General features: G+C 50.0%; 1 protein-coding gene across 1 annotated transcript in view; it reads left to right on the top strand.

Moving 5' to 3' along the window:
* Positions 1 to 12,625, top strand: part of LOC119104751 (cadherin-89D) — a 40,390-nt gene that overhangs the window by 21,060 nt on the left and 6,705 nt on the right. The gene's annotated exons all lie outside the window — the stretch shown is intronic.

Here is a 12,625-nt window from a genome sequence, read left to right as displayed (position 1 = left end):
AAAATGAGACTTTGAAGGAAAAACATGAGCATCGTGCCATTTCTTGACATAGTCGTTGGGGAAGGACAAGATGACACTTTGTGACAAATGGAGAGGGCACGCCCCGTCGGCACCCAGTGGTCATTCCCATGGATTTCATCAGCACCCAGTGGTCATGCCCATGTCCGGTCACTACCCTAGCGGTTATACCCATGGATTTCATCAGCACCCAGTGGTCATACCCATGTCCCGTCACTACCCCAGTGGTCATACCCATGGGTTTCATCAGCACCCAGTGGTCATATCCATGTCCCGTCACTACCCCAGTGGTTACACTCACGGATTTCATCAGCTCCCAGTTGTCGTACCCATGTCCCGTCACTACCCCAGTAGTTATACCCATGAATTTCACCAGCACCCAGTGGTCATACCCATGTCCCGTCAGCACCCCAGTGCTTATACCTATGTTCCGTCAGCATCCCAGTGGTTATGCCGATGGATTTTGTCACTTGTGTGTATGACACTCATCTGCTGTTGTCGAAACTTCCCGACAGACCTGCTTTGTTGCCTTCGTCGTGAGGTACTCTGCTGTACTCTACAAAACTATAGCAATGTGTGGTCCTCTTCAAAACACAGCAAGCGTGTCCCACAGCAGTACGACAACAATGTCAGATGTAAGGGATTTCTTGCGGCAAATTAAAGTCGTGCTCCATTGCCCATGCCAAAAGAAATTGCAGGAACGCTTTGCAACATCGTTTTGTTTGCAAAGCTCTCATTGATTTCGACCCGGTTACTTGGGGGCAAACATGTGCCGTTTTGTCCTAAGATTTGCACCTTTGCGTATATAGCTGAGCTTTTATCTTTTGATACATGCATCTGATTATGTATAACCGCCCATCACGTCGGTCATCTCATCACGGAAAGGACATGAGGACGTCCTTCTCGTTTCCCGTCCCCTCAGAACGTGGGGACGGGGATCCAAAGCCGTTTTGGGGTCATGGTGTATAGGACATACCAAAGACCCGATGTTAGCTCGTGCAGTCTCAACGATCCAGATGCCTTCAGCCCTAGGGTCTCCCTTCCCCTTTCCTAGGGTCCCTTCAGCCCTTCAGCCCTAGGGTCTCCCTTCCCCTTTCCTAGGTCCCCAGCCCTAGGGTCCCTTCAACCCTTCAGCCCTAGGGTCTCCCTTCCCCTTTCCTAGGGTCCCTTCAGCCCTTCAGCCCTAGGGTCTCCCTTCCCCTTTCCTAGGGTCCCTTCAGCCCTTCAGCCCTAGGGTCTCCTAGTACTGCACATAGGAACCGCCAGTCCTGCATGTAGGGACCGCCAGTCCCGCGTATAACGATATAAAGTACTTTACTTAAATCATTTAGATCATTCAACGACGCTAAGTGATATCTCGAGCATTTAACGGTAACCCAGTCAAGTGGCATAACCGGTGGTGCATTCACATCCAGAGTCTAGAGATATATGAGAGCCTGCTGATGACATGCTTGCATTTATCGCATCGTTTTATGTGGGAAATTCTAGCAAACACTGCTTATTACCTAGCGTTCCAAGGCAATACGCCGTGGGAAAGCCCATTGAATTAGAAATCCGAAGAACGAGACCTTGGTAAAACGCCGTTGATATGATGGTTAGCAAGTGCATGTTAGGCCATGGTTGCTTAATTTAACTGCATTGTAGTCACGCCCCAAGTATGGAACATGTAAGAGTAGGAGAAAGGCTTCACTAATTGCATTGAGAAGGGCCTGAACGAGAGGGAAATCACCGAAGGTTTGCCTTCCCATGCTTACAAGATTTCCATGAGCTCCGCCGTGATATCACAGATTGTTAGGCGGCCTGCAAAACTGAAGGAAGGGCTGGCCAAAGACTTGAGCGCAGCTCATGGCTGTGAATGATGCTTCACATGTTCACTGAATAATGATAACTAATAACTAAAAACAGGTACCTAAATTAATAGTGTTGAAAACAATTTTTGAATACCTAAGACATGTGCAGCGATGTTGGGTGGAGAACAGAATCAGGCAACCTCTCCATTCTACTTCTCTTTTCACGCCGATTGTCTTTTACAGCCGCCACCTCTAAGTGCTTTTACAGTCGCCACCCCCCGGCTGAGAAGGTCACCATAAGTTTGCCAGGCCAGTTACCGTGACCCTGGCACTACCAAGAGCCACGTGTGCCGCTTTCCGCCTATTAAGAACCAACACACAATGCCTCCCACCTCGACACAGCCGCTGCATCTAACGCTTCAGTATCACTCCGACATCACGGCCTTCACCACATCCTCCCCGGGGTCAACACGGCTGTCCGAAGGCTGCAGGGCCTCTCTAATGATCGACTGACGTGTCCACTGTCTCTCAACTCTTCGCGGTCGCGATAAGGTCTGGATTGCTTCGGCGATTGCGCCGCGGGGATTGCAAACCCCGGTGGTCGCGCGGCCACGCCGATCATCGCAGTCACGTGACCTGGCTCCGATTGGTCCCGAGTGGCACGTGACCATGCGTTTCGCCTCGGGGTGAAAGTGTCCTTGAGCTGATAGCCCCAGGTCCGCATCCACATGCGCTGGTCAGGACTTGAAGTCTCGTGACGTTGTTCGGTCAGGTCTTTGAAGAAGAGTGACCAGTTGGCTACGGTTTTTGCTCTGCTGTGCGTACAAACGCCAGGTGGGCCTTGTATCTATGATGTTCATCACATTAATCCACGCCTGCGTTACCCCGCGGCTGTTTGTAACTGGTTGTAACCAGTTACGGAAGACTGAGTGGGGACTGCTTACACTGAGGTGTGCATTAGCTGAGGTGTCACACTAGTCGTACAGGTGAAGCGTGTGTCCTGTTTTGAGCTGCCATGAGGCTTTTGGATATTGTTCTGCGCATTCTTATGGTTGTAAGCCAGACAATAATGGTTCAATTTAGCCACACAAAGAAACAACAGCATAAAGCAAGAAGCGCAGATCCTTTGACGGGTGTGGGGAACGATATCTTTGCTTGTCAAAGATATCATCTCCTTGAGTGCAACCTGAAAGGCATGTACGATTTTTCCAGAGTTAAGAGGCGGCTGCATTCTTCTCACAATCATTGCCACACCTGCTGGGTTTACATTGCCCCTGCTGTTAGGTTGTTTTTTTGCATGAAATCAATGCCGCTTGTGTCTTAAAATCATGTTTGTTGCCATGTGCGACATGAAGACGCTGAAACGAAAAAGGAAAACATAGATAAGACAACTGTAATGGCCTTATTTCTCAGAGAAAAACCAGGAGAACGAAGATTTAATCCATTGATATTTTGGCAACATGCCTTTATCCAATAGCAGAAGTGAATTCGTTTCACTTCCGCTGTTCGTTGAAATAAACGCATGTTGCCGAAATGTCAACGGATCTATATCACCATTCTCCTGTTTTTCTCCAAGGAATAAGACTATTACTACCGTCTTATTCATGTGAATAATGGTCCTCACAAATGCACTTAACAACTTACGAGAAGAAAAGCTGCCGACAGTTCCAATCTGAGAACTTAGCACCGCGCCATAACATGGTCGCCTTTGAAGCCGTTCGAACTTCATAAATCATGTTTTCTTTTCATCACAAATGTGTCCAAACAGGGCAACAAATGGGTTTCTCATCCGCTGTCTCATCCTTATCGGTACCTTAATATCACAAAGCTCGCACACGTGCCAGCTCCGTTGCTACGCGACGCATTCAGATCTGATATGCAGCATATCCGTGCCAGCTCACGTTTCGCAATGCACTGCCGCACTTCACCACACAGTCTTATCTTGTTGCCTTAGCTGTGCGGTGTGCCAGTGCCTGGCGTCTATGCCACAGGGGTACACTTGAGGCACGTAGCCAAAGATGTCCTCGGGGAAGGAGCAAATGCCAAATTTTGCCAAACTTCATAGGACTTGGACCAAATATCTGCGCAATCCCACAGCGCATGATCGCACTGCGTGTGAATAATAAATCTCATCGCATCTACGAACGGGGAGGGAGAGGGCACGATCCCCTTGACCAGCCCTTGGCTACGTTCCTGACATATCTACAGACAGGTTGGTGGTTGCAGCCCCCATTCTGTGCCCAATTCCCTCAACCTCCCCAAACCCTGCGGCTAACTCTCTCGGCTTTGAATTCGAACCGAGGAAGGTCCGTGGAAGTTCAAGTGTTGGGGACTCAGGTCTTGAGCCGCTAGTGCAAACCCGCGCCTGTGATCAGCGCAGTTCTCACCTGGCATCTGGTCTGTGATCAGCGCAGTTCTCACCTGGCTTCTGCGTCTGTGATCAGCCCAGTTCCCACCTGGCATCTGGTCTGCGATCAGCGCAGTTCCCACCTGGCATCTGCGTCTGTGATCAGGGCAGATCCCACCTGGCATCTGGTCTGTGATCAGGGCAGTTCTCACCTGACATCTGGTCTGTGATCAGGGCAGCTCCCACCTGGCATCTGCGTCTGTGATCAGCGCAGTTCTCACCTGGCATCTCCGTCTGTGATCAGGGCAGTTCCCACCTGGCATCTGGTCTGTGATCAGCGCAGTTCTCACCTGGCATCGGCGTCTGTGATCAGCGCAGTTCTCACCTGGCATCTCCGTCTGTGATCAGGGCAGTTCCCACCTGGCATCTGGTCTGTGATCAGCGCAGTTCCCACCTGGCATCTGCGTCTGTGATCAGCGCAGTTCCCACCTGACATCTGCGTCTGTGATCAGCACTGCCCTCAGCTGGCATGACTTGCGCCTACATCACACTTCATTCGTCGGAAATGTTCCGTACATTTCAAAGCACGCAACTCCTCATGCGCTGGCATGGCTGTAAGAACACAGGGACCGGTGCGAAATCTGTGGGGTCAAGGGACATACCACATCGCCTTTCATGAAAGATAACGTCAAACGTATATTACATCGACGTATACGGTATGTTAACATCATTCGCACATTGTTAGCCTTTTTGTACCGTTTCCCAGGGATAGGTACCCAGGGGTGCCTACATCAATTATACAATACTCTATTGTATAACAATGCTCTATCATATAATATATAATAATACTCTAAATATATAATATATAATAATAATACTCTATCTATATAACAATACTCTATTACAGCAACACATTAAACCATTAATATACGTCGACCGTATATCGACGCATAGAGGCGATTAAGTCGAGAAACGCTCGCCCCAAATATTCCGCTGTTTTTACGCCGCTCCGCACCGGACACAGATTCACCAGCACGCTGGCAGGCCGAGCGTGACACCGTTGCGAGCGCTCGGACCAGACCCCGATCCCGTCTGCGGGCGGCCGGCGGTCGTCACGCGTCACGCGTCACGTCACGCGGCCGCCGTCACGCCCGGCTCGCGCTGCACGGCGCGTGCATCGGGAGCATTGACTCGGCGGAGTGCAGGCCGCCCGCCCGGGTGAGGGCTTCAGTGGAGACGGGCAGAGGCCGCAGCGGGGTTGAGAAGAGGCTGCAACGAGATCGAGTGGAGGCCGCAGCGGGGCTGGGTAGAGGCCGCAGCGGGCCCAAGTAGAGGCTACAGTGGGGACGAGTAGAGGCTACAGCGGGGCGGAGTAGAGGCTGCAGCGGGGCCGAGTAGAGGCCGCAGCGGGCCGAGTAGAGGTTGCAACGAGACCGAGTAGAGGCTGCAGCGGGGCTGAGTAGAGACCGCAGCGGGGCCAAGTAGAGGTTGCAGCGGGGCCAAGTAGAGGCCGCAGCGAGCCGAGTAGAGGTGCATCGGGGCTGAGTAGATACCGCAGCGCGGCCGAGTAGAGGCCGCAGCGAGGCCGAAGCTGTGGCGGGGCTGAGCGGAAGGGCAATAAGGCTGCTCAGCTTTCACTGACAGCTGCCGCATCGCTGCGGGAGCTGAGCATCTGCCGCTGTCACGTAGATGCAGCTGTCGGGCCGATGCAGCTGTCGTACCAATGCAGTTGTTACGCCGATGCAGCTGCCACGTCAATGCAGCTGTCGGGCCGATGTAGCTATCGGGCCGATGCAGCTGTCGGGTCGATACAGTCGTCTGCCGATGCAGCTGTAGGGCCGACGCAGCTATCAGGCTATTTCAGCTATTGGTGCGCAGCTGTCCGCATGACCCAGCTGTTATTGCAGCTGTTGCCGAAACTGTAACCGGAGCTGCTATGTTGATGCGTTTGGCTAAGCTTAGGCCATTTTCGGCTTGGTTGGGCTGTGTTATGTTATGTCTTATGTCTTATGTCTGTCTTATTTATGTCTTATGTCTTATGCTGGAAATAACCGGCGGTCGGTACACCGGGAGGTACCGGGTAGAGGAACATATCAAGCAGTCGGTGATGCTGCAGTGTCCGAGGCTCCACTGTGGATCACTGCCACGGCTAGACCGGGTCTGGACCGTCTCACCCTCGACATGTTCGGCCATCGCATGCCTTCAGAGCCCTCGGGGCAGGAGCCTCGGCAGGGGCATCGGCAGCGTCAGCTGGCTTTCGGGCCCCCGTCTGCGATTAGTACCGATGGTGACCGATCGCTGGGTGATGAGGGGGCGGTTTCCTTTGATCGCTGGGGACTTGCCACACGCTGTCCCGCTGAGGACTGAGAGCAGGGGCGGAGCCAGAATCTTCCTAAGGGAGAGGGGGGGGGGGGGTCAGGCGGTGGAGCTTGGTGAGAACATATCACACCGATTTTAACTCTTTGTCACGAGACATCTATGGTGAAAAATGTGGGCCTAAGGGAGGGGCGGCCCCCATGACCCCCTTTGGCTGTGCCTCTGGCTGAGGTTCCACCCCTACGCCGGAAGTTTTCAGGGTGTCGCCACGATGTGAACAGGTCACGTGACATCCCGCCGCATCCGGTGTGACGAATCGCTAATTACTCCCAAATAACTCTGCGAGTGAATTGCCAGTTTTTCTTCAGCGTAATACTTTTTCTGTTGTTTTTTGTGCTTTCCCTATTATTTGAGTCCTAATTGTCGATGCCTCTACAATCACTGATTAAAAGCAAACGGGCAAAAACAAACAAAAAAGCAAACCAATATATATATATATATATATATATATATATATATATATATATATTGTGTGTGTGTGTATGTGTGTGTTCTCAGCTTAGATGACACCAGCAGCGTCTTGAAACAGGTATCCAAGATATTCATTGATCGACCCTGCAAACTGCATTGTGTCTTCAAATCGAACGACAGGCTATATCTTCAGTTATAGGACAAGCCTTTCACATTGCATAACAACACGAACCTCTTTTGATCCTTTCAGTTCAAAGCTTAGTTGATGAACCAATTGCCCATTGTCATTTCCTGCCACGTTGCGTACGCCTTTTTGGCTTCACTGCGGGTCGGTCATACCAGAAAGCTCATTACAACATCAACCGAATTCATCGCATTCTTCTGAGATTCTTTACGTGGGAAGCAGACAAATCACTGTGACGGGAGACCCACAAATCGGCTGGCGATCTGGATTCTGGACTCAGGGCATGTTCCCATTCCCTGCCCCCCCCCCCGCCCCCACACTCGTGGCCCGGTGTGAGCGTGTCCGTGGGGGGATGCGCTCCAGCGCTCATCACGACCGGCCAGCGGTCACGTGACTCACGATCCCCACTTTCGCCGGCGAGAGAGGTGGTGTACGTCACCAATCGTGGTATGGTAGGGGTCACCGACCATGGGGCGTGTGGTAGGGTACAGTGCCTGCCAGGTGAACCCCTGCCTGGCGTACGGGGGCTGACGGTCCTGTATGTAGCATCCCCTCCACCAACGTCCGGCTGTAATGTTAAAAGGAGTGTTCCACATTTGTGTGAGGTTTTGAACTGAAATAGCCATCTTGCAGATGATCCGGTGCGGTTCACAGCCCTGCCTTTTTTAAGACCTAGGCCACTATAGCTTATGAGTTACATACCCGCGAAGATGGGGAGAGTATTTATGGGGAAGTGTTTTAAAATCACTCTGACATTCATGACGTCATAATAACGTCACTCGAACCTGTCATTCCATAAGCCATGGGGCTGTCAAGGCCAAAACATATCATTGTCGGGGCGTTCCCATCTGGCGTTCGTGAGCACGAACTCCAGATATAACGGCCGCCAATTGGCTCTCAATCAATGTTAGGCAAGATATGATGGCGTAATCAAGGAATGAAGTATTAAGGGGCTTATTTACTAAACAGAGGAACTGTGCTGTCAAGACCACTTTTCTCTTTTCTTTTTTTTACTTTTCAGCCTACCAAAAAAGTTACAAGGAAACTTATTTGCCTCTTTCTGAATTTTGGTTCAGTACCTTCAAACGCGACAGATTCCCGTCAAGTTTGATGACTAAGAAGAAGCCGCCGGTGAGGCGACAGGTCAGCTGTTCTTCACCGGTGCCTTCTCATTTGTACAGTAAGCTCAAGGCGGTTGGAGAGTCTTGCGGAATGCGGGTTAACAATGCAAAAGCGTCGGCATAAATTGAGATGCATGTCTGCGCATGAAATGCGTGATGTGTAAGATACCGTTGGCTGTTATGCCGGTGTGAAGAGAATATGCAATTTGTGGAGCAGATTACCATTTATATTTATTTCGAAATCGGCATGAGTATTCAAATTGTGCAGAACATCATTTCCAGCCCTGTCAGATAGATGCCTCAAAAAACAATGCTTGCACGTGATTCAATAGTACGCGCATGGAGCGTGCACGTGAACCTGGGACGTCTTTGAAACATAATATTTCAGGACCCCGTCGGTGGCCTTCAAGATGCAATGAGTAAAACACATACCCGTAAACGCGCACCGTAACACCAGCCATCTGCGACATTTCGACTCCCCATTTCACCCAAGACCCATTTCATCCAAGAGCACCAGAATTGCTCTATCGCCGCTCTAGGATTCCTCGACACCTGATATATCACCCACGTAACCTGCGCCCAGCGATTTCGTGCTTTGTTACGTGCGCTGGATCAATCTCCATCGCAGCGAGAATGGCCCGGTCACAGCCCAATTTTATCGCAGACTTCCCACGTCCGCCGGGCGCAGGGGCGTGACCGAGACAGGTGGCATAATGCGAGGTCACTTAATCAGCTGATGTGCAATGCGCTGCGCATGTTTCCAGTTTACAACTAACCATCGCGATCAACCCTGAAAATGTCCACCTCACCAGCCTCCGTGAACGAGCTCCCTTGGAACGCCTCTGCCCCGACGTCGCGTCCGGTTCAGTTGCGCGCGTCTGCCCGCGGGCAGTTTGCCACGCGGGTGGTTTGCCGCGCGGGCGAACGGACCGGCGTGTCTGGTTGGGCGGCGCCTTAGAACGCGCGTGCCAGGGTCACAGGTCACCGCGCCGCGGCACGGACGGTCGGGCGCCACCGCCGACTTCCGTTATGCGGTCTCTGGCTGACGAAGTGGCGGAAACAGCTGCTTGAGGAGGAAGAGAGGATGATGGGAGGGTGGTGAGGATAATGTGAGGATAGGTGTTTTCAGAGATGTCGGAAGAATGGGAGGTGTTTTTGGAGATGTGGGGATGTGAGATGTTCTTTTGGGGATGATGGAAGGTTGTTTGAATGCGCGCATGTCCATGAGTATTATCTGTAAACATTAAGCGTTTTTATAAGCAATATCAACGGTTTTTGATGTCCTTATTGAACCTGAACCTTCTGACTGCTGTTTTATTGAAGGTCGGCCATCATCAAAATAAGAGCTAATGGGTCGGGTAATCAATCGGTATTGATTGGTGTTGGTGTCGGCATCAGTATCGGTATCTGGATATCGGTGTGTTGGTATCGGTATTGAATCTGTAGATTTTTGCGCGGGATCAGGTACTGGAAGCACGATACACATGTTGTGTGATTGACTTTCATTCGCATTGCATTTATATTTTATATCAACTGACACTCCACAAACATACGTGGCTATTATGTGTCAACAGTCTGAGAGATTAAGCAGCATGTAAAAGCAAAGAAAATTAATAAGGGATGAAAACACACAGAAATGCATGCACGCATAAACAGAGACAAACCTATTGTGCAAAAAAGAATCTGGCAGCGTGGTTAAAACTTTTCGATTTTAAACTTGCGCTTAAAACATGTTTGCATTTAACTGCCCAACGCAGCTGCCAGTGCCCTGCTCTAAGCGCAGGTACTGCGAAATATTGCGCCAGCGATTTGTCTCAAAACCCGACCACCATCTAATTCAGCGTAAATATCATCAATGTATATATATATATATATATATATATATATATATATATATATATATATATATATATCGCTTAGAGCAGGGTGCTGGCAGCTGCGTTGGGCAGTTAAATGCAAACATGTTTTAAGCGTTTTTTAGGTTTTAATATACATATATATATATATATATATATATGCATATATCTATCTATCTATCTATCTATCTATCTATCTATCTATATCTATATATATATATATATATATATATATATATATATTATAATTATGTATTCATGTACGAAAATATGGTATAAGCCTATACAACTCCAAACTCCATCTAAATTATCAAGCGCCCCCGCCAGTTCTCCATACGTCAGACGTCATCCGTCAATCGACAGTGCAAACACGACCCGCTCTCAGAAAGCGCAGCCACCAGCACACGCCGGCAACTCCCTGCCGCGACACCACCCGCAGACGGGCGCCTCCGTCTCCAGGGAGGAGCCAATCGTGTCTCTGGGACGTGAGAGCGCTGCGGCGGGCGAGACCCACGTGTCAGCCACGCTTCCCACGTCCATCCTGCCCTTGAAAGTCACCCGGGCCTGCCGGACCCGTGCACGTTTTACCCGTGAGAAGGAACTCTGGAATAAGGGTCAGCCGGCGTCGTTTGGGGCAGGATTCGTTAACGGGCTGATGGTTCTGTTGGTAGACAATTGTCACGGAGTCACGTGTGGTGGTGTGTTGACAGTATGGACGCCGGCTGTGGTCATGTGAATTTCGAATGATGACTTTATTTGCATCTGGAAGTGAGTTCACATGGTAGGCGAATTTACGCCACGGTAAACCTGCGAGAACGCACGAAAAGCTATTGCAGAGACCCGGTTATGAAGAAAACTCTACGTTGCACTCATGATCACTGGATACCATGAAAACATAAATTACATGAAAACATCATATTCATGGCTCAGAGAGAGGGGGGGGGGGGGAGCGCGTGGCCAATGCATTACCCTTTTTCCCCACAACTAATTCAGGACCGTCGGCTAAATTATCTGAAGAAGCCTTTACCATATAATTATTGTAGCATGAAGATCATTTCCCCTTTTCTAAGTTATACCCCCTATTAATGCACAATCGATGACCCCATGGTGTCATCCACCAGAAGCTGAGGCTAATTCCATGCAGCACCAGGGGTATGGATTAACTTGATTCTGTTCTATCTTTGCAAATCATCTCAAAGAAAAGGCATACAAATGGCACTAGCAGTTATAATTTCACTCTAGTCCCAAAGCCAAAGACCTAGAAGAAGGACTCATCATTTTCCCTATCACACCCAGCTGCATGAGCACAGCCCGTCCGCAAACATTGGACGCACGCCTCGCCGTGACGGAAAATCGGTGCGGCCCTACGACAGGCCCCTGCGGCACTCCTTCGGTCCGCTGGTTTGAACAGCGACAGCGGTTCCGGCGCGTGGCTGTCACGGGTCTCCCTCGGTGTCCGATGACTGGGGTCGGGAGACGTTAAAGACCTGCTGTGTTCTGCGACACCGGCGATGTGAGACTGGTCGGGGATTGTTTGTCGAAGGCCTTTTGTTGCCGCCGCTCTTTTCAGAGGGCAGGCGAATTTGGATGCTTATGACATGCGCTGACACGGTAATTTAGCGATGAGAGACGCTGAAGACGTAAATGGTTTCCGTAGGCCACGCCCTCAAAGTGCGCTTCCATATTCGACGAATGTTTTGTGAGATAATAAGCAACGCCGTTCGTGTCCTCATGCAGCCTCACGCCACCTGTAGTTCACTGAACCAGGGGTGTCATGCTCACGGCGCGTATAGTTACTGTCGGCTGATATCACGCAACATTGCCTGCTCTTGAACTCGTTTCGTCATGCATAATACTAAGCACATGCTCTTTGTAATATTTGAAAGGTTTGAGCACACCGAAATAAAATATTTGGGAGCTTCATACGGGGAATAGGCGCCGCCTCTTCAAAGGCGCCGCCTCACAGTTCACATCATTCACATGACATCTGTAGCTGTTGCCAGTCGTTGTCAGGCGTCCCGTGCCACATAGTTTTGTCACGTCTTCACTGCTTTCGCTGTCATAATTTCAAAAAGCTCTGATTTCCTTAAAAGGCAAAGTTAAACACTGGCCACTTGGTAAGCGAGCATTACCTAGAAGTATCCTAAAAATGAGAGCCGGTAACGCCATTGTGCTGCAACTGTGCCGCAACTGCAACAGCACTATGAGATTAAGTAGAAGTGTTGATTTGCCTATCGAAAGGGCCAAAAATGCCAAATGCTTAAAGGTCTACATATTCGTTATCCGGCAGGTGTTGAGGTTACAAAGGTTCCTCTTGGAATTTCAGCTTGGTCTTCCTGTGGGGTGTACAAACATTTGAAAGTTTTTTTGTTGAGACCGGTTCTTTGAACGCTTTTGAACGATTTCAACAATCCATAGGTTTTACCGAAAGTTTCACCCATTTGCAGTTTATTTGCAGTACGTCCGTGGTTAGTGCGACCATGCGTGTCATTTGACCAATTGATGCAATTGTGGGCATTCAC

This window comes from Pollicipes pollicipes, unplaced genomic scaffold (genome assembly GCF_011947565.3).
Source record: "Pollicipes pollicipes isolate AB1234 unplaced genomic scaffold, Ppol_2.1 Scaffold_6052;HRSCAF=7182_pilon_pilon_pilon, whole genome shotgun sequence".
NCBI classification, from domain to species: domain Eukaryota; kingdom Metazoa; phylum Arthropoda; class Thecostraca; order Pollicipedomorpha; family Pollicipedidae; genus Pollicipes; species Pollicipes pollicipes.
The sequence above is the reverse complement of the archived record's forward strand: the minus strand, read 5'-3'. Positions and strand labels throughout refer to the sequence as shown.